We start from the raw sequence: 23,595 nt of genomic DNA on the forward strand, positions 1-23,595 counted from the left end.
TGTGTGGGGGAGCTCAGGCCGGCTCAGCAGTGGATGGTTAGCCTCAGTCACCTTGTAGCCAAGTGGCCTTGCTGATATCAGAGTAGCTGTTGACAAGGGTCCGACTGTGCACCAGGGTGTCAATTTGGTCCAGGAGGTGAAGTCAGGAGTCAACAGCATTGTGCTCTCAATGTGTGTGGAAACTTTAAATGGCCACAGTGTCCAGAGCGTGTGGTCAGGCATTAGCGTTGGATCAGTCAGCAACCGTAGCCATCGCCAGGGTGAGGTTGGTGGGTTGTCTCCAAGGGTTGCTTTGTGCATAACTAAGTGTAGTTTCTGTTTCATGGAGTGTGAGAGGCGCTGGAGCAGCAAAGCCTTAGTTGTCTCATACTTGTTGTGAGTGGGTGCTGCCAGGAATAGGTCACTGATTGTGTCCACATCGTTGCCGAGGTGGCTGAGTAAGGTCAAAAACCTTGCTACTTCATTGATGATCCCATGAACAGACATCAAGCACTTGCATAGAGTGAACCACATTGCTGAAGGGTTGGTGCAGAAGGGGGGCAGTTGAAATCAAGGCCAGGTGGTGTGGAGACTGTCCATGGGTTGTACATGTGGGACTGGTGAGAGCATGGCATTGACAAACACAGCTGGCATGGGAGCAACAGAGAATGTAGTATGTGCTTGCTGCATCTCTTAGAAGTACCCATCTGGTGGCAACGCAGAGCATGCGATGCGGATGGCTCAAATGACACATCATAAGGAGCGTAGACCTTGGACAAGGTACCGTGCTGATGAGGCAGTCGTGGAAGCATGGTGTTGTGTGGCTCAGAAGCCGACGTGGCATTTATGGGATGTATAATGCTCGATTGATTGAATGGAAGTGTCCTGTCTCCATGAGCAGCAGGCGAGAGATCAAAAGCACGCGCTGTGGCTAGGCTGATGCAATGTAGATGAAAACTGAAGCGGTGAATGCTGAAAAAGTTCAGGCCGGCAGAGCATGTATGCAGAATGCACCTGAGAATTGTGTGACAAGAGGTGTTCCACAGTGGTTAGGTTAAACACAGTATGCGGCACAGGAGGCATGGCTGGAACAAGCATAACATCACTTTTCAGTGCACTGTGATCTTTTTTGAGCAGAACGAACGTTGCAGAAATGGTTGTACCATGAGACTCAGACACCATGGAGGGATTGGCCATCATAATTTTCTGTCCGTTCATCAAAGTGGTAGATGATATACTGGCAGGATTATTTGACAGAGTCCATTGTTGAGACATTATAAAGGCGCCATTAGGAGCGTCTGTATAGCATTGTGGCTGTAGAATATCACTCAACAAGTCACTGGAAAGATTTGGAAGTCCACAGGTATGTGCAGGAGCTGGAACACAGGAAGAACTAGGAGCACACAAGGTAACAGTTGCAGGATAAACAGGATACCATTGTTTGTTACTCCATTCAACATTATTTGCATCTAATTCACTGCACTGAAGTTCCTCTAGTCCAGATCGAATTTTACTTTGTAAATTGTCACATGGAATGTTCACATCAAATCGTGGCACTGTCTGCAAAATATCCTCAGCACCATCATTGATGTGGTGAGGCAATACAGTGAACAATGGCAGCATTGTTGAGTACCCAAGAGGCGTGGCAGATTTGCACAAAATCATGACACAATGCACCAGATGGTGTCACCACTGTAGGAAATGAGGTACCAGTGGTAGTACATACATAATAAACAGTACATGGAGTGCGGTAGACAAATCCCTACTTTATTTGCTAAACAGAATTACACTGTGGTCTACACTTGTCAGATACACTGTGGTCTACACTCATCAGAGGTTCGACTCATACTAAAGTGTCACAGATATTATTGTTCACTCTACTGCACAGGGCAATGATGTTTGTTTTGTCAGTCAGAGGTGACATATAATCACCATGCTGCCACACATCCAATGTCTGATAAATGATGTGTGAGAAAATGTTGCTCCAAATGTTGTACGTAACTCTGCCAGGCCTCAAGTTTCTGGTCTGTGGCCACATTCCTTGCTCTCTTCAAGTTTGTCCATGCATGCCACCATCAGCTGCAGTAGGTGGATGATGGTACAGAAAGTGCTGATTTGATGATGTCTGAAAAATACAACTCAGAATAGTTGACAAAATCCTCTAACGTCTTCCTGAAAATGAAATGAATAAGCAGTCCTAGACTCTAACAAACACAAAATCACAAAAAATCTGCCATACAGTAAACAATAAAGTGCTATCACAAAAATAAAAGACAAACATGTACTCATAATAAGAAATTGAAAATGAGAATGCCTACTTATGTTCTTAAATTTTGGGACTTTTCCAGTCTCCAGCTAAAATTTATACCCTTGGTTGGGATACAATCCACAATGGTGTACTTACTGAAGAATACATAGTGCACACAATTGATGTCTTCATCCTTGGTATCAATCTGCAAATTGAGAGAGAAGTTAAGATAGCTTCTCCCACCTCATACCATGAAGCAGTCCGCTTGCCATTAATATGTGAGAAAGCCAGATGCTTCATTGCTGCCCCAGTGCATAACAATGAGCAGCAGTGCATGTTTACAAACTAATCAGAATATTGTCTATGCAAACACACTGGTCATATGGCTGATACCTATCTAGGACCTTACTGTCCTAGTTGCCAAGAGTTCAGACATTTAGGAATGCAATGTCCACAGACCCAAAGTAGATTATTCTGTGGCCATGGGAAATGCTCTTTTAATCAGGGAAACCCACAGGACGGTTGGCACAGCCACCCAATCCCAACCTCAGAAAAGTTAGCTAACCCCATGAAATAGTGAGGTTTATACAAGGTGGCGAACCTGTTGTTAGAAGAGAGAATTATAGTGGATATGAGTGCACAAATACATCTAGTGTTTCTTTCTACTGGTGAGAAGCAGCCATTGAAACTATCCCAATGTCATGTCAGTGGTTTGAGTCCTGAAGTTATAAATCCTGCAAGTGTGTGTTAAGTTAATCTGAAAATTGACAACACCACCCTAAGGTCTGATTTTGACATTATACTTGTGAATGATTTCCTACATCAATAACAGGGCAAGGGACCCATTCTCCATAATTCTGACACACCATGTATCCTTGTGTGGAAAGCAACCACCCCTGTGATAATATCTGGCAGCACCAGAAGAGTTCTCTGATTGGATTTCAAAATTGGGGAACCTAAGGGGAATGTGCTTTTAAATGACCAGGTCACTCAAAATAATGTCCTTGACCAAATGCAAGTACATGTGAAAGGAAGCCTACACAGAGTAGAACCCATAGGAGAGAAAGTCCAAATTCCTGTTTTTGTGGATAATTTTGGAAAGCTGGCTATAGAGATACCCAGAGGAACCATATTGGCTGGTATATAAGGGATGGCTGAAAGTAGGAATTCATTTCTGAAAAGAAAGTTAAGAGAAAGTGAAAACCGTTACCAGTCTGAGAAGTATATAAAACATACCACTCATGAAGCAGGAATTGCAGAATAAGTTGTCCATTTTATCAGACTCTGAGCAGAACTTATTGTACCCAGTTTTTGAGCATTCATGGCTATTCAAAATGAGGCAATATTTGCTGGCTACTGACCTTGTGTGCCATGAGATTCCTACTGGAAATGCAAGGCCAATTGCCCAAAAACAGTGTAGAATCCTGTACTGATTACAGTTTGTTGTGGAAGAGAAATACAGCAACAGCTTGACGTCAGAATTATTAAATCATCAGTGAGTCCCTGGTCAAGTCTGATTGTCACTGTCCCAGAAAAGTCAATTAACAGTGAGAAAACCTACCACCTATGTGTGGACATGAGAGCTGTAAACAAAGTCACCACTCCTGACATATATCCCTTGCCACGTATTGGTGATACATTGGATACATTAGGAAAGTGCAAGTTTTTTACTACTCTTGATATGCTGTCAGGCTATCATCTCATCCCTATAACTTCAGAGAGCCATCCTGAAACAGCTCTTGTTGTACCCAGACAAAAGGATTTAGCTGTTGACTGGGTAGGGAGAATTCCTATGGAAGGCTCATGCCTTCAATAGTAAAATAATTGTGGGGCAGGATGTGGTTGATTAGAAGGATTGGGAAAGAGGTTGGGGAAGTCAGTGTTCCATGGTTCTAAGGCCATTGGCATGGCAGATGTTGGTGTATAAGGATGTTGCAGCCACAATGACCTACAAGTAGTAATGGGACAGGAACTCAGGGAGTTGGTGAAGGAAGTGAGCAATGTTTTAGAAGTAGTATGAGAGGTTATGGTCTATAGTTTGGAGGCATTGGTCAACAAAGGCACAGGTTTGCTGGTTATAGGAGAGATATGGATTCAGGTGTCAGGTTTTTGGATGGACATAAGGCCTTCAGGAGGTGATTAAGTTCATGTTGGACTCCTGGGATGGGATCAAAGTTGTAAGGTTTGTATGCACAGGTGTGAGAGAATTAGCAGATAACCTCAGCCACATAGTCACTATGATAAATAATGAGTGTAGTAGAGCCTTTGTCTGCAGGAAGGATGATAATGTCGAGGTCGTTGTTTAGATTACGGACAGTAGTGTGTTCCATAGTAGTGATGTTAAACTCACCAGGGAGGTATTTAGGAAATATAGGTGAGGCCAGGTTATAACTGAAGAATTCCTAAAAATTTTCCAGAGGATGACTGTATGGAAGGGGAGGAGGATTGCAGTTGGAGGGAGGTTAGAACTATTTTAAACAAGGTTCTATAAGGGGTTTTGGTTGGCTGTTGTCAGTGTGGTGTGTGATGAAAAAATGCTTCCACTGCAATTGGGTACTCACACTCCACCATCCTATGCCAACTTATTTAAGTGCCTTCTGTAGAATCCTTCCTATCCAATCAACATCTAAACCTCTTGTGTTGTTCTGATTCATTGATGACATTTCCATAGTTTCATGGCTCATGCCAATGACAACTTTTGCTCTTTCCTACATCTACATCTATAGATGTATAAGGATGTTGCAGCCACAATGACCAACAAGTAGTAATGGGACAGGAACTCAGAGAGTTGGTGAAGGAAGTGAGAAATGTTTTAGAAGTAGGATGAGAGGTTATGGTCTAAGCCACCCAATGGTGTGTGGCGGAGGGCACTTTACGTGCCATGGTCATTACCTCCCTTTTCTGTTCCAGTCGCATATGGTTCGCGGGAAGAATGACTGTCTGAAAGCCTCATACGCGCTCAAATCTCTCTAATTTTACATTCGTGATCTCCTCGGGAGGTATAAGTAGGGGGAAGCAATATATTCGATACCTCATCCAGAAATGCACCCTCTCGAAACCTGGTGAGCAAGCTACACCGCGATGCAGAGCGCCTTTCTTGCAGAGTCTGCCACTTGAGTTTGCTAAACATCTCCGTAACGCTATCACGGTTACCAAATAACCCTGTGACAAAACGCGCCGCTCTTCTTTTGATCTTCTCTATCTCCTCCATCAACCCGATTTGGTACGGATCCCACACTGATGAGCAATACTCAAGTATAGGTCAAACGAGTGTTCTGTAAGCCACCTCCTTTGTTGATGGACTACATTTTCTAAGGACTCTCCCAATGAATCTCAACCTCGCACCCGCCTTACCAACAATTAATTTTATATGATCATTCCACTTCAAATCGTTCCACACGCATACTCCCAGATATTTTACAGAAGTAACTGCTACCAGTGTTTTTCCGATATCATATAATCATACAATAAAGGATCCTTCTTTCTATGTATTAGCAATACATTACATTTGTCTATGTTAAGGGTCAGTTGCCACTCCCTGCACCAAGTGCCTATCCGCTGCAGATCTTCCTGCATTTCGCTACAATTTTCTAATGCTGCAACTTCTCTGTATACTACAGCATCATCCGCGGAAAGCCGCATGGAACTTCCGACATTATCTACGAACTTCCGACACTATCTACTAGGTCATTTATATATATTGTGAAAAGCAATGGTCCCATAACACTCCCTGTGGCACGCTAGTGGTTACTCTAACGTCTGTAGACGTCTCCCCATTGATAACAACATGCTGTGTTCTGTTTGCTAAAAACTCTTCAATCCAGCCACAACCTCTTCACCTATTCCCAAATCTGCTGCACCTGGTCCTTCTCAGTCCATCTGGCCACCTTCCTACATGTTGATCTCCATCTCTCAGATGGATCCATAAACGTGTCTGTCAATATCAAGTGCACCAACCACCAGCAGTACCTCCACTTTGACAGCTGTCACCCATTCCATGTCTCTTCCTTACGGCCTCACCATCTGTGAATGCCATGTCGGTAGTGGAAAGCAGGAGTTGTCAAAATATACTGACAACCTTACCAGAGTCTTTACTGACAGACGATATCCTATGTAGCTCATTCATAAACAAATCTCCCATGTCATCTGCTCCACTGACATCAGTAATCTTGTTAATCAGCCACTGACTAGCACACTGCCGATCATCCAGTACCACCCTTGCCTTGAAAAGCTCAACCGCATCCTCCATGAGGGCTTTGACTATCTCTCATAATGCCCTGAGATGAGGGATATCCTACCCAAAATCCTACCAACATCCGCCAAAGTAGTGGCCTGCTGTGTACCCAACCTACAGAATATCCTTGACCATCCCTGTTCCAATCCTGCTCCTTTTAGTCACCCAGGTGCAAGACCTCTCCCATACACCCACATAACACCGACTGCCACAGTCCTGCCACAAGCATTTCCTACCTAGTTAAAGGCAGGACAATGTGTGAAAGCAGCCACCTTATATATCAGCTATACTGCAGTTACTGTACAGCATTATATGTGGGCATGACAAGTACCCAACTGTCTACTCACACGAATGGTCTTTGCCAAACTGTGGCAAACTACAGACTTCACCACCCAGTTTCCAGACATGCTACATACCACAAAACAAATGACTCCACCAGCCACTGAACTATGCAGGCCATTTGGATACTCCCTTCCAGCACAAGTTCCCCTGAACTACACAGATGGGAATTGTTTCTAAAGCATGATTTGCACCCTCACAATCTCCTTGTCTAAACTTCTGATAACCTTATATTCCCTTCTCTCTTCCGTCCACACCACTCCTCAGTCCAGATTGTGCACTGCCTTCTTCCACCAGTATTCCTTCCCTCTAGTTCTCTCTCGCCCTGCCTCCCTCCCTCCTCCCTCCTCTCCCCCCCTTTTCAATCCGCCTCCCTTCTTTGTCCCCTATCATTCTCCCTCTTCATCTTCACCTTTCTCTCTTCCCCCCTCCCTTCCATCTTCCCCTTCATCCTACATCTATTTCTGCTCTACTCTCAGTACTCCTTTCGTCTTGTTGTGTGGCTGCAAAGTCACCTGTCCAAAGACCTGCCTCTTTCACACTCTCCTCTCCTTGTGTCTTTCCCCATCCCCTCCCCACTTCCATCAGCACAGGTAACCGCTTTCAGTAATATAGTATCGATAATTAATCTTGCTGTGGCCATGGGACTGTGTATTTGGGTGTCTGCTTAATTGTGTGTGTGGATGTGTGTACTTTTGATAGGAAAAGAGCTATTGATCAAAGCTAGTGTGAATGGTGCTGCAGTCTGTTACATGTTTCTGTGCTCCACATGGTGATCTGTTATAGGTGAGTCATTGCCTTTCCCTTATTATAAGTATTTTTCTATCCAGGAATTTACATTATTGTTATCTAATGCAAATCAACATGTATGTGTCACTCTGTGTAGATAGCATCCTGAAAAACATGTACATGTTCTTCCATTGCAGGTGGAGCCTGAGGTGGTGAACATGAGACAATGGCATGTGCCGAAGAAGAAACTTGGACATAATATTATAAGGGCACATGTAGTTGAATGTCATGAAATCCTCCAAATTGGATACAAAGGTTCTGCATGATATCCACTGGGCACCCCAACAGTTGTGTGATGTGCATGCTTAAAATAAAATGGTATTTAGGCATTAAGTTCTTTGTCTGGACATACTGGAGTAATCTTTTGGATTTCAAATATTTTGAAAAGTGCAAGGAGTAAGCTAACTGTATGATACCGCTTGATGAGAACGCAAATCATTGGCTGCCATTAATGTTATCACTGTGGCAACCCAGCAGTGACTGTGTTAACTACTATAGCAAAACTCTTGGGTAAGCAGCACAGCTCTCTTCTACAGGACTGCATTTGTAGAACTTGGCCTGAGCTTGTTTTGTGTGCACATGCATCTTCTTCATCTACTGCTGCTGAGCAATAACGTGTATATATTTTGCAGTGTCTGTCTCAATCATTTGACCATGAGCATCCCCACCTGAATCTTCCCCACACTACTATGTCAGAATATTTTCATGTCATTTTGTAGTGGTCAATGTGGCTGATCCCCTGTGAATATTGCTACTACTGGCTCTGTTGCTGTCAATGGCAGATGGTTAAGATGCTTGTTGTAATTCATCATGCTTTCCCGGTGATCTGTTGACATCTTGGATACTCAGGAATCCACCCGGATGTTCGTGTCGTTCTCACATGATATTTCAACAGCGTGCCTCACTGTCTTCTTCAGGTGCTACCTGAGACTGGTCCTTGGGTTTATCGAGTCCAGTATTTATGCCTGGTAGGAGCTGGGCGTTCCCTAATCGGTCTGCACCGAGTTGAGTGTTCTGTCTGTGGTCCGCGCCCGCCAGACTCGGCTTCAATGGACCCCTCCAGTTGTGGATGTTCCGACTGCCGTCTGTGCCCCTTTTGGCGGTCCTCAACAGTTGTAGTCGTCATCTGAGATGTGTCAGACCCGATCTGAGATGTTGGGTACTCTGTATAATTACTGTTACTACGATTTCCACTTCTGTTTCATGCTGGGCGCTCCATAATCGGTCTGTGCCACATTGTGTGTTCCGTCTGCAGTCCGCGCCCATCAGACGCAGCTACATTGACCCTCTCTGGTCGCTGGTGTTCTGACCGGCGTCCACGCCTGGCCAGGCCGTCTTCTGAAGTCGAGTTCATGATCTGGGGTGTGTCAAATCTGGTCTCTAATGTTCGACACGTTATCTCACAGCTGTTCTCTCAGTGTCCATTTCTATTTCTTGTAGAATCCTGGAGTGTCCTGCGTTGAGTTTTCACAAGCTCAAGCACTGGATTCCAGGCAGTGCTGATTTGGTATCCTGAGTCACAGTTGATTAGATTGTCTGTGACCTTAATTTCAATGGCCTCTTTAATGACACTGCCCCAAAATCTTGAGGTCTGTGTCACAATCTTGGTGTCATTGTAATCCATTGAACAACCAAATTCCAGACAGTGCTCTGCTATGACTGATTTAGTTGCCTGTCTGAGTCTCGTATGTCTCTGGTGTTCTTTACACCTGATGTCCACAGATCTGGTGGTCTGGCGAATGTATGACACCCCATACTGGCATGGTATGTTGTAAATACCTGGCTTGCGTAGCCCCAGGTCATCTTTTACATTCCCCAGCATAGCCTCAATTTTGGTGGGTGAGCAAAATATGCTCTTGATGTCATATTTCTGGAGAATCCTGCTGATTCTGGCAGAGATAGGTCCGGCGTATGGCAGGTATGCCACCTTCTTTGCCTCTCCTGGTTCTTCTTCTGGTTCCTTTGGCTGATTGGCAGGTTGAAGTGCCTTCTGGATATCTCTAGAGGAGTACCCATTCCTGCTGAACACTGATCGTAAGTGTTCTATTTCTGTGGCCAGACTATCAGGATCTGACAGAGTTTGTGCTCTGTGGACCAGTGTTTTGAGCACTCCATTCTTCTGTGCCAGATGGTGGCAACTGCTGGCTTGTAGGTATAAAACAGTGTGCATAGGTTTGCAGTACACACTGTGTCCAGATGTGCCATCTGCCTTTCTCTTCACTAGAACATCCAAGAACGGAAGTAGTCCATCCTTCTCCATTTTCATTGTGAACTGAATGTTCAGATGGCAAGAGTTCAGATGTAGCAGGAATTCATCTAACTTCTCCCTATCATGGGGCCAGATGACAAAGGTATCATCCACATACCTAAAAAGCACTTGGGTTGAGATGTGGCTGAAGAGAGTGCCTCCTCTTCAAACCTTTCCATAAATAGGTGATAGAGGGCTGCCCATCGCCACCCCTGTTTGTTCATAAAATTGACCCCCATACAGGAAGTACGTCGAGGTCAGTACATGCCTGAATAGGTCAAGGAGAGCCCCATCGAACTTCTCTCTGATAAACTCAAGTGACTCCTTCAGTGGTACTCGTATGAAGAGAGACACCACATCGAAACTAACCATGATGTCTGTGTCTGTGATGTGTTTTGCTGGCTCAGCCATTGCAGGAAATCCTCTGAGTTCTGGATGTGATGTGCAGATTTACCCACATGTGGTGTCAACATCTTCTTCAGGTATTTTGCAGTAGGATAAGTTGCTGCACCAATATTGCTGACAATAGGTCACAGAGGAACCCCATCCTTGTGAACCTTGGGGAGTCCATACAGTCTAGGTGGTGCTGGTGCTTTGGGACGCAGCTTCTTGATGACTTGTTCAAGCAGGCCCATCTCCTTCGACAGAGCCCTGGTCTTTTTGTCCACTTTCTCTGTAGGGTCGCTTCCTATTGACTTGTATGCAGGATCCTCCAGAAGTTGTTGCACCTTTCTGTTGACTCGGCGCGGACCGATTAGGGAACACCCGACTCCTTCCAGGCATAAATATTGGACTCAATTGACCCAAGGACCAGTCTCAGGTAGCACCTGAAGAAGACAGTCAGGCACGCTGTTGAAATATTGTGCGAGAATGACGCAAACATCCAGCTGGATTCCCAAATATCCAAGATGTCAAGATGCTTGTTTCTTAAAATCTCCATATCATTTTTATTGCAATTTGCTCAGTCACAATGTCTTTGTTGGGGCAACTTGGAGTCATGGCTGCCACTTTAATTGCACCCCACATGTGTTGTCGATGTACAGGCTGGATGATTGGAATAAATTTCTTGGAGAACATACATTTGCCTTAACATCTGTACCATATACAATACTCTTTCTGAAATGTGCTGATGGATCTTGTCACCAGTATAGAAAGGTCTCCTCTGATGCCACCCCAAATCATTGTCTAGAGAGAGTGTGGAGATCTGGATGACCCAAAATTAGTTTCTGTGTGCCTGTGATTTGGCTTTGATGTCTTTCTTGAGACCGTACAGCAGCAATCTCATCTCACACTTTCCTGTAAGTTATTACTCATGATTAAACTAAGTTGCAACTTGATGCATATGCAGCAGTAATTGCCTTGTGTTGCTACTCAGTATTTGGTGCACTGATGGCCGAGCCATTGATGGTGAAGTCATGATGCCTGTGGCTGATAGCACTGTCTTGGGAATCTCAAGTAAGCACATTGATTACTCTTCCTGAAGCCATGGTTGATGTTCAGGTTTCCTGTAATAAAGTTTTATTGTGAATGATGAATATAGTAGTGCTGTAGAGTTCTTAAACTGCAGAATGTCTTTGGGTAGGTAAGATACTGTATTGGATGTAATTTGAGTGTATGAAGTGCCCACAGCAATACCATCTTCAACAACAGAAGATGTGTGTTGATGACATAGCTTGCTGTCATGCAGACTGTACCATTACCACTCATAGTGAATCTATTGGTATGGCTGCAGCTGTAATTCACAGTGTTTACATTAAAACCTGGTTGAGGTACATTGTGCAGAATCATATGTCTATGTCCATGTCATCAAGAAATTAGTGAAACTCTCCACACATGTGTGGTAGGTTTACCACGCACACATATTTCACATAGTTCTGAAGATTATAGCAAACTGGGTAATGAACTTTAGTAATTATTCAAGGGCAGTTCAAATGGTGATTGCTATGTGCTGCAGGTGTTGAGTAGGATTTGTATAAGCATGGCCAGCATTCATCTGAATTAAACAGTGCTGCATTGACACCTTCTGTCATTGCCATCAAACTGCACTTTCTTGGTGGTAGGATTGCACTGAGCCTTAGCTGGAATGTTTTAAGGTTATTAAAACCCTATTGTCACAAGTGGCTAGAGCTAACACTTCTACTGACCTCTGCATTGTCATAAGGCATTCTCACTGCTCCAAGTAGCTTTTGGAACCTACATTATGTGATCAAAAATATCCGGACACCTGGCTGAAAATGACTTACAAGTTCATGGTGCCCTCCATCAGTAATTCTGGAATTCCTTATGGTGTTGGCTCACCTCTAGTCTTGATGACAGCTTCCACTCTCACAGGCATATGTTCAATCAGGTGCTGGAAGGTTTCTTGGGAAATCGCAGCCCATTCTTCATGGAGTGCTGCACTGAGGAGAGATATCGATGTTGGTTGGTGAGGCCTGGCACAAAGTCAGCGTTCCAAAACATCCCAAATGTGTTCTATAGGATTCAGGTCAGGACTCTGTGCAGGCCGGTCCATTACAACGATGTTACCATCATGTAACCACTCTGCCACAGGCCGTGCATCATGAACAGGTGCTCAATGGTGTTGAAAGATGCAATCACCATCCTCAAATTGGTCTTCAACAGTGGGAAGCAAGAAGGTGCTTAAAACATCAACGTAGGCCTGTGCTGCGATAGTGCCATGCAAAACAACAAGGAGTGCTAGCCCTCTCCATGAAAAACATGACCACACCATAACACCACTGCCTCCGAATTTAACTGTTGGCACTACACACGCCTGACAGATGATGTTCACCGGGCATTCGCCATACCCACACCCTGCCATCAGATCATCACATTGTGTACTGTGATTCGTCATTCCACACAACGGTTTTCCATTGTTCAATCGTCCAATGTTTACGCTCCTTACACCAAGCGAGGCATCATTTGGCATTTACCGGCATGATGTGTGGCTTATGAGCAGCCACTCGACTCTAAAATCCAAGTTTTCTCACTTCTCACCTAACTGTAATAGTACTTGCAGTGGATCCTGATGCAGTTTGAAAGTCCTTTGTGATGGTCTGGATAGATGTCTGCCTATTACACATTGCCACCCTCTTCAACTGTCGGCGGTGTCTGTCAGTCAACAGATGAGACTAGCCTGTACGCTTTTGTGTTGTACATGTCCCTTCACGTTTCCACTTCACTATCACATCAGAAACAGTGGACCTAGGAATGTTAAGAATGTGGAAATTTCGTGTACAGACATATGACACAAGTGACACCCAATCACCTAACCACGTTCGAAGTCCATGAGTTACGTGGAGTGCCCCATTCTGCTCTCTCACGATGTCTAATGACTACTGAGGTCTCTGATATGGCGTATCTGGCAGTAGGCAGCAGCAAAATGCACCTAATAAGAAAAACATATGTTTTTGGGGGTGTACGGATACTTTTGATCACATAGTGGATATCACACAGCAGCGCTTGTTATTTGGTTTGACAATGAATGCTCTGATTTTACATGTAGAGAAGGGAATTCCTTCAAGATTAGCTGTTTGATTTTCAGCAATATTTTGTCCACACAGTTCTCACTAGCCCAAGATTGACTGGATTGCTTCTGCATATCTGCCCACACCGCACACACCCATGCATAGCACCATGATTGGTTAGTGCTGCTGCTTTTCTTTCCATCTACAACACCAAAGAGGCTCCTAACTGTTCTAGGTTTCCCCTGTAAGCTACAGTGTGGACACTTATTGGCTTCTAGAGGTCTCACATCAGATGATTCTGGGAGATGCAGTTTTATCTGCAATGAATGGTGGTTGGGTTTCAGAAGGAAGCAAAATAGGGAGATTAGTGTCTCATTGCAAATGAGGTAATCTGGAATGGAGCATTTCCTCAGTTGGTAAAGGATTCACTTGTAGTATTATAGGTAGTGGTGGCTGATGTGCATTTTTGCTGATAGGGCCCAGATAAAAATTCAATAAACTTTATAACATAACTATTCTGAATTGGTTGTTATTGTTGCTTGTGCTCAACAATGGAGTTTTTGATCCTATTTCACTACAGTATTGTAGGATCTCAAAGGTTGGCCACCACATCTTCAAGCAAATAATATGCTGTTTAACCAGTGGCTTCCTGTTTTTGCTGATTTTTGCCAACTGATAACTGGAGTGAAACTGTTTAAGCTAGACTGCTTCAAAGTATTTGACAGAATAATAACTGAAATGGGAAAGAGATATCACATATAACACGCAATTTCATCTCACTTTAATTTCCTGTCAGGAAATCATTAAATGAGAGCTCTGTATCTCATTAAAAAAAATATGCAGGAGATGTTGGTGCCAAATATAACAGAAATATCAACACAGCAGAGTTAGATAACAAAACAGCTTTTTTAAATTTCAGTAGAAAGAGCTGATGAAGTAGTATGTGTTACGAGTTGCTTATCCAAACATAGAGTTAGCTTTGAGGATATGAGGATATTTATGACAATTTCAGTGCAGTTTCAACAAATTAAATATGATAAAAAACTCCTTAAGGTTAACTATGGGAGACACAGACTGTCAAATTCAGCTATCTTGTCGAAAGGATGCAACACAGCTGCTAAATTTGACTTCAGTGACAATATCAATGCATTTGTTACACTCAAAACAAGGAAATGAAAAGTAAAATTACAATAAGAACACAATTCTTGGATAGAAATGTGTTCTCGACAATTATTTATACCTCTTTTTCTTTTATTTCCCATTAATGATTCATACACTGTGAATAATTTAATAGGAGCAAATAAAATCTGCTCTTTGTTACAACTCATGATAAAATCAATGTACAGTAGCTACCACAAGGGATAAGGCATAGATTTTGTTTTACTTTCATCTCTTTTAGAAAGTTTGTACAATCTGTAATTTATTTACTGCAATGATACATTTAATTTGTTGTATGCAGTATTTCTTGTCTGTATAGCTCATTTGAGAAATATTTTCCAATAATGCTCAATTTTTATTAAATCTACCTTACAAATTATAAAATTTCCTATATCTGTGTAGAAAAGAGTACAGAAAGGTATTTTGTGGGGGGAGGGAGTGCAACTTTGTCAATTCTGCCAGGGGTGCAGGGTCACTTTGGTATGACTCTTTCTACAGGTCCAAGCTGGCTGGCCTCAAACATTATGTATGCATGTGGATAGATACCGTGTAGGGAGAGAGAAAGCAGGATTTGATGGGGTGTGGGGAAAGGGGGACATGTGTGAGCTGGCCATCCAGCGAGCCTGCTCGTGGTGGCGCTTAGCTATGTTATGGTGAGGGGCAAGGTGGAGAAAGGGAACCAGCTTGGTCACGTGATTGGGACTGCAGTTTTTGGAGCTGGGAGTGTGGAGTGAGTATGGAGAGAGTATGGACCACCTGACACTGGCCCTCTCTGTTGAATATGTCAGGTGGAGAAAGGTAAAGTTCATTACTGTGGAAGGATGTACTGAGTGTAGAGGTGAGAGAGTAGCAGTGGCAAAGCCTGGCTTGAACTACTGGCAGCTCAAAGTAACATCATATATCTGTGACAGAGCAGTGGTAACTGGGCCTAGTTACCTCTGGTCTCTGTTACTTGTACTGCACCAGAATCATTTCATATTCAGACTGTTTGATATAACACTGAAACATGCACAGAATAAAACTGCATCACAAAATTTCTGGTGGGGCTGGGCCCTTCTGGCATTTAAGAATGAGCTGCCTCTGAATGTAGGCATTTTCCATCAAGCATTTAGGGATACCACAGAAAATCTAAATCAGTATGATTGTATGATTGATACGGGAATTTAAACTCATTTCACTTCATTTCTGGTGCCTTAAGTACTAAGCCACCTTGTACAAATGTGATTTCTGCTAAGGTAGCAGCTGCATACATTCCTCTGGTTCTCTGAATGGTCATCGTCCATCTGGGATGAAGCCCACATTATCAAAGTGCAGTGTTTTTTAATGCATTGTGTTCACTGAAGTTGGCAAAATGCTTCAAACCATAATTCACTCACATTAATGTGGTATTTCCCCTAATCAGCATGCACTACCAGGTGGTTGCCTCATTGCGCTTTTCACTAGCTTCCCCAATAACAATGAAGATATAAACAGGGCTAGTTTTTCAGTCTTCAATCCAGATGTAAATTTTATTTAACTGGATAGATAAAATATCTACTCACCAAGCAGTGGCAGACCACACACATTATAGACGGTTGCAACTGGCAAACTTCTTCAGACAGAAGGGTTGAAGGGGAAGGAAGAGGTGTGTTAAGGAAAAGGACTGGAGAGGTCTAGGAAAGAGATACATTTTGGGAAAGTCACCCAGAACTGCAGGTCAGGGGAGACTTATCATACGGGATGTTTTTTTGGACTGCATCGGACAAGATTTGAAAACCAAAGAGCTTAAATGTGGAAGACAGGGTAATATGCAGAGAGAGATTACTGTTTAAACATCATGTATGAGTTAAACCCGTGGTTGTGGGTGACTTTCCCAAAATATATCCCTTTTCCTAGACCTTCCCCTTCAACCCTTCTGCCTGAAAAGGAGCCACTGGCTCCAAAAGTTTGATGTCTTTTATGTGTGTAGTCTGCCACTGCATGGTGAGTAGACTTTTTATCCATCCAATTAATTAATTTTGTCAATAATTGATTGTTTTCACAGATACAAATTTTGTGTGATATGGTACAGTACCTCATATGACAGTACTATCTTTAATAAGCATTTTTGGATACTGAGTCAAATATGTTTTTGGAAGTGACAAAAGATTGTATCCACCTTATTGCATGCTCCAAAGCTTTCAGGACATTGGGTTATAAAATGTGATTCAGGCTTCACAATACCAATGGTTTCATTTTTGTTGGCTTGGAGGAAGTCATTCTGTTTGAGATATTGGTACCTCATTAAGTTTCAGCTTAGAACACAGTCTAAAATTCTACAACAGATGGATATCAATGATACTGTGTGGTAATTTTGTGGATCGCTTCTGCTATGGTACCCTTCTTCTTGACATATGTGATCTGTACGTACTTTCAACCACTGGTTGTAATTTCTTTCTTTGCCTCTCCCAAGGGTATACAGTACAATCTCACAGGGTTCTATTGGGTCATGGAGCATTGTTCAGTTTGTCATTTCAGTTTTTTTCTATTCCACTGCCACAAATATCTATATTGCTCATCTTTGCGGCACTGTGAGAGTTAAACTGGGTGGAGCAGTACTCTTGGAAATTCCTTTATAAAGAAATATTTGAAAACAGAGTTCAGCTTACAGTTTTTTAGTTTAGTTTGGTCCTTAGATCATATTTGACAATAGTATTAGAGTGTCATGTTGTCAGTTTTATACAAAATAAGCAAAACTTCTTACAAATGTATCATTAATACATAAAAACAAACTTTTTAAGTAATAATAGTGACGACAGATAATCAGTGACAACCAGTTATTGTAAATCATGCAAACATCTTTTAGTAATACACAGTAATGATAAGTACTGCCAGCCTGCACTAATTCACATAACGATCTTGCACACATAAGAAAAGTTGGAAGAGTTTACTTATATCCTGCAAAATATTAAAACATTTTTATAGTATTTGCAAAGACCCACAAAAACCAGAAAATTTTGATGAATATTATAAAGCTTACAAAAAGACTTACAATAACAGACATAACACATTCAGCACTGTGCCCGTATACCACACAGGCACACATGTAACAAGCATGTGAATGACGCCCTTATCCCGTATGGGCACAGTTTTTCCATTCATTGAAATGTGTTTTTCCACATGCTTCACGATTGCTGGCTGTAGGATAGCCATAGTAGTTCATATTTTGACTACAAGATGCAATAGGAGTCAATTTACAAATAAACGTGCCTTTACTGAACATGGTCCGGAACCGTGCGACTGCTACGGTCGCAGGTTCAAATCCTGCCTCGGGCATGGATGTGTGTGATGTCCTTAGGTTAGTTAGATTTAAGTAGTTTTAAGTTCTAGGGGACTGATGACCACAGATGTTAAGTCCCATAGTGCTCAGAGCCATTTGAACCATTTTACTGAACATGTTGTAGGAACATCTGGCACTAACTGTCAGAACTTGTGTGAAGAACAGAAAGAACCTAACAACAAGCTTCAAAACATGGAATTTGAAGCAAAATGAATTTATTTTCTCTCTTTTTTTTTTCTTTTCAATCTTTACCATTTCAGTCAGCTTTACAGTACTACCCACTCTCAAGAAAAATGATGAAGAGGTGGGAAAAAGCTTTTCTTTCAAGTTTTCGTAGTGTCTACTGTGAATAGTTTTATTTTGTATAAGGATGTCACCAAACAAAAGATGTCTCTAGTGGAATGTATAAAAGAGGTTAGCATGGAGGAGAGATATATTTGGTCATTGGAACCACCACTAACTACTAGGCCAGACAAAAATTTTGGTCGTCATGTTCCAGAAATGGTACCATCCACTGCCAACAAAGTAAATGCCACATGCTACTGTAAAGTTTGCTCTGAAAAAGGAAAGATAGAGACTGGAAATCACATAAGGAAAGAAAGTAGATGGTAATTCAAAGTCTGCAATGTTGGACCGTATGTACCATAATGTTTCCAAGACTACCATTTGCAAGAAAAATAACATATAAATTACATGTAATAAATTTTTGTCACAAAATATGAAATAAATAAGAACTTGTGAAGCTATTTTTTTTGTTTTTATTTCCACACAAAATCGTTGTGAGCAAATGTAAAACTTTTTCCAGGGAGCAGTTTTTTCACGTTTTTGGCAACTCTCATACAGCAGTACTGATGCGAACATATGTGTAAGCAAGCATATTTCCGAATCTATTCATTATGGGGTGTACAATGATGTAATATGTGTGCCTCTAAGATGCTTGACTTCTGTGTGATTATTCTTTAAATTTTCTAGAAAACTGCCTGAAAAAAAAAAAAAAAGAAAAGAGTTGTGGGAAACATCATTGCTCAGTCATCAAACAGTTAGACTAACAGAAGATCCTTTAGCTGCTAGCAGTGCTTTCAACAATGGCTTACACAAAATAACAAAGGCAATCTTCTGCAAGCTCTGTGTCTGCTTAAACATAAGCAAGACACCACCATTAACTCATGTTATTTCTATCTTAAAATAGGAGAGAGAAAGAAGTGGTAATGCAATTTGATAATTGGGCTTTCATGTAAAAGTTTAAGGCTAATGACGAATGAAATGGCCAAACCACTCTGCCACCTATTTAATTCATGTCTGATGGTAGTCTTCCAAATACGATGAAAACAGCCAGTGTTTTACCCCTATAAAAAAAAATGGAGATCCATGCTGTTCTGGCAACTATAGACCAGTTAGCCTACTGTCCATTTTCTCAATTATATAAATTAGATTTATGAGAAAATTTAGATTCCAGAAAGGAAAATGAACAGTTTCAGCAAAATTTGAATTTATAAATATAATCCAACAGGGATTGGATGAAGGCCAAAATCCTTTTGGTATATTTTGTGACTTACTGGAAGTTTTGAACCTAGGTGACTATGATATTTTAATAAGTAAACTTGATCACTAGGAGATAAGGAAAACAATAGTAGAAATACATTTTGAAGAAAAGAGAATTTTTATTAGAATTTCAACAAATAAGTCATGGTGTATCACAAGACAGTATACTGTGACCACTGTTGCCTCTCAGCACTGAAAGCAAAATGATTCTTTTTGTAGATGATGCCACCAGCACAACTGTTGGCACAAATTTATGTGATACCATTAGAAAAAGCAAATTGAGTCTCGAGTCTACCACTCATTGGCTAGGAGCCAATAGGATAATTCTCAATAAAGAGAAAACTAAAACAATACTATTTAGGAAGGCAAATAGATGAATTGCCATGATTACAAGAATTGGATATTAACGTAATTCAAAACACAAAGTTTAAGCAAACTACATTCAGTTTTATTTGTTCTCAGAAACATTAAACCACTAGTAACAGATGATGCTATGTGAATGGTGTATTTCTTATATTTTAATGCTATCATGACCTATGTAATACAAATATGGGGTCACTTGAGTGATGTAAAAAATTTTTTCAAACTGCAAAAAATAACCATCAGAATAATGCGTAATGCAAGAAAAACAAATAGCTATAAGCCCTGTTACAGTATGTACATATATAAAATACAACTGTTTGCATGGAAACATAAAAAAAAATTCAATAAAAATTAAGATATACATAACAGTGCTCACCACTTGAGCTGTAAAAAGAGAGGTTCCAGAACTTCTGGGTATTTGTTTTCTTTTTCTTTTTTTTCTTTTTTCTTTTTTTTTTAAAGTTTACACATCTTAAACCAGCAGTACTGGTATAGCATACTGACATGTACTGTCACATATCAAGCATTGACTACACTACCTAAAACAGCATAAAGTTAAGAGTTTCACAACAAAACACAGCTAAGCTAGAAAGAAGTACAGCACATATGGCAAAAAACTGTACAACTGTAACTGTTTAGCATTTCATACTTCAAACACTATCTTGAAAGAGAAATTTAAGCACACAATAAAGCTGTTGTTTATAGCAAGTACTATTCCATCAATGTATATGTATCAAATGCAAAAAATTGGAAATAGGCATACAGTAAAATGGAATTAAAATGTGCACAGATAGATATACGAGGGTTGACTGAAAAATTATGCCTCCACCTACATAACTCTTCCACAGTTGCCAGCATTGGTATGCGGCAGATACTGGCTTGTTCCGTAGCCTCTTCTCCACAACTCCAGTTGGCGGGAGGCATTGAACAGTTGTGTTGTTACAGTGTAAAGTATGGAACCCTGTACAGATGGTGAGTCAATGCGATTTAAGCACTGTGCAGTCATTGAATCCTTGACAGCAGAAGGTGTCACCCCACAGGAGATTCATCAGAGAATGAAAACAGTTTATGGTGATTGTATTGATGTGAGTACTGTGCGTCATTGGGTGAGTGATTTAAATATGTTTAGGTAGGAACATCTGACCTGCATGACAAACAAAGAGTTGGACGGCCTGTGACAGCAACCACTGAGTTTCACAAGCAAAACAATGACGGATTGATTCAGGATGATCGTCGTACCACTCAGGCAGAAAATGCCATTACAATTGGCATTTCACAAGAGCGTGTGGGTGACATTATTGCTTTGCTTGGCTATCGGAAGATCTGTGCACAATGGGTACCCCGGATGCTGACTCCTGAAATGAAAGCGTACAGACTTCAAATTCGCCAGGAACTCCTCTCGTGTTATGAGAATGAAGGTGAAGCATTTCTCCATTCAATTGTGATATGAGATGAAACGTGGGTACACGATTACGACCTGGAGCCGAAGTGTCAGGGTATGGAATATCGACACAGAGACTCGTCCCAGAAAAAGAAATTCAAGACGCAGCCCTCATCTGGAAAAATCATGCCCACAGTGTTATGGGACACAGATGGTGTTATCCGTGTTGATTTCCTTGATTGTGGAACAAAAATAAATTCAGAGCGTTACATCACAACGCTGCAAACTCTGAAACGATGGCTAACAAGAGTCCGAAAGGAAAAGGGAAATGTTTTCTTGCAACAGGACAATGCCAAACCACACACTTCATGTGCCATCACAGTAGAACTTGAGAGACTGAATCTCGCCACCATACAGCATCCTACATAGAGTCCAGATTTAGCACTGTCTGACTTTCATCTGTTCCCTATAACAAAAGATTATCTGCGGGGACATCATTATGCTTCTGATGAAGACGGTGAGATAACTGTGAGACTGTAGTTATGCAAACGGAGTGTCGACGTCTTCCGTGACGGCTTCAGAAAACTTGTTCATCGTTGGCAGAAATGTACCCAATTGGCTGGTGGTTATGTGGAAAAGTGAATATTGGTAATTAAAGATCACATTCTAAGGATTATTTATGCATTTCATTTATTAAAATATTCCCATCCAAACCCAGTTAATGAAGGTGGAGGCATTACTTTTCATTCAACCCTCGTATGTAGTAAATTCAAGATTTGTTATTATGTATGGTACAATGGAAAAAAAAAAATCTGTGTTGGTAGACTGTAGGTACAAAATGTGCAATTACATATGATGCTATTATATTTAAAAATAAAGTACAGTGATAATTAAACGGTGTATGTGACAATGCAACTATGTGCTTGCATCTGGTCCATATTCATGCACCAAAGCTGCTAAACAAATAAATAGATAAAATTATATTTTTATGTCATACTGCACAAAATACTAATTAAATTTATACAAAGCGAAAACTGCTTACAATATTGCACGTAAACCATACTGAAGAAAGTATTTAAACGTTTATACATATTGAAAACTATTTAAAATCATATTTCAACTAATACCATACACAGAATCAGGTACACAATTTTCCTGTTAGTCCGTATGTTCTACTCTGTATTTTCAGTGTTACACTTGGTCTTCCTTTTTTCTGCTTCCAGGAAATTATTTTCCACATGAAAAGGAATTTTTTTACTCCATTTCCAATATTAAATTTATGTTTGTTCTATGATTTCACCTGCAAGGACTGCTTCACCTTACACCGGTAATCACCCTGCATTTGTAACGCCCCTGTCTGTTATTTTCAGCCTTTTGCTACAGATGTAGTAACTTTCTCTAGTTCTTCTGTTGTGGTCATGAAAATCTCTGTTTAGAGGCACTGTGCAGTTTACCATTAAATGAAGTATTGTCTCATATATGTACAAACTTGGTTACAGTTAATACTTGAAATTCTTTAAATTTATTTTTGCTGTGGTGTTAGTTTCTGACTTTGCATCTGACAGCTTTCTTTCAAAGTTTTAAAATTCTCTGTGTGGGTACGTCTGCTGCTCCTTCCCATATTGTCATACAGCACAACATGTGAGGGGGGATAAGTCGATAACACATGTTTAGCAGGATTTCTGTGTCCATCAAGAGGGCATTTTCTTCGTTAAGAATATATTTGTGGTTATTTGTGAATGCATCTCATCAATGATGTTTTCTCATGTCAGAAATTTGTCCACCTCTATTCCTACAAACCTTTTACAGTCTCCCTTCTCTATGTTTGCATCTCCAATGCTCATAATAAAATTGTCTGAGCCGTTAGTTTTGTTTGATTCACATTTTGTACATGTCTGTTGATTAATAGATTATTTTCTATAAAATACCTTTCAGCCATTTGCATGTTCGCGCTGACTCTCTTTTTCAAATCTTTCACTGAGTCACTACATACTAGTTAAGTTTTGTCATCGGCATCAGCAGTGGGCATATCATTTATTTACAACACAAAGAGCAGGGGTCCTAGTACTGAACCCTGTGCTACTCTCAGCTTGTCCTGCACGAGGCATGGCTGCGGGTCTCAATTGGATTATAATGAAAGGCAAGCATGAAGTTTAGACTCTGTTTACCTGTCCAGTACTTCTTCGGTTTAGGCTCACAGAAGCGTTCCGAAGCAGAAGTAATCAATCGAAGTCATACCGGTTCGTGTTAATGGTGAATGGGAACATATATAAGTCTACAGCTTTGAGGAAAATGTGCGTAGCTATTGAGTAAAATAATATACTTAAAAATTTACTTCGTGAAAATGTTATATAAAACATATTACTGAAAAATTAGTTAACATGATTTGGTAATAAATCTGGAAGCGGCGAAAGCTTTATAGTGGCAACACCATGGGCATTATTCTATTAGATACCATCGACCTTTGGCTCTCCTATCCGTATGAGTGGAAGTCAAAATATCGTTTATACACGTAGTGGCTTATCTTTAACGGGTCAATGGATTGTGTC

The 23,595-nt window shown here is 41.1% G+C and overlaps 1 long non-coding RNA gene across 2 annotated transcripts; it reads right to left on the minus strand.

Moving 5' to 3' along the window:
- Window positions 1-1,725: 1,725 nt before the first annotated feature.
- On the minus strand, window positions 1,726-23,507 carry LOC124555715. Of its 2 annotated transcripts, none has more exons than XR_006968582.1 (3): window positions 23,215-23,507; window positions 20,042-20,204; window positions 1,726-2,104 (listed from the first exon to the last, which is right to left on the minus strand). It is a non-coding gene; the product is annotated as an uncharacterized LOC124555715 (long non-coding RNA). The 2 variants fall into 2 exon arrangements; XR_006968583.1 differs by lacking the exon at window positions 23,215-23,507 and adding an exon at window positions 22,975-23,199.
- Between the last annotated feature and the right edge of the window lie 88 nt (window positions 23,508-23,595).

Source organism: Schistocerca americana, chromosome X (genome assembly GCF_021461395.2).
Source record: "Schistocerca americana isolate TAMUIC-IGC-003095 chromosome X, iqSchAmer2.1, whole genome shotgun sequence".
Taxonomy (NCBI): domain Eukaryota; kingdom Metazoa; phylum Arthropoda; class Insecta; order Orthoptera; family Acrididae; genus Schistocerca; species Schistocerca americana.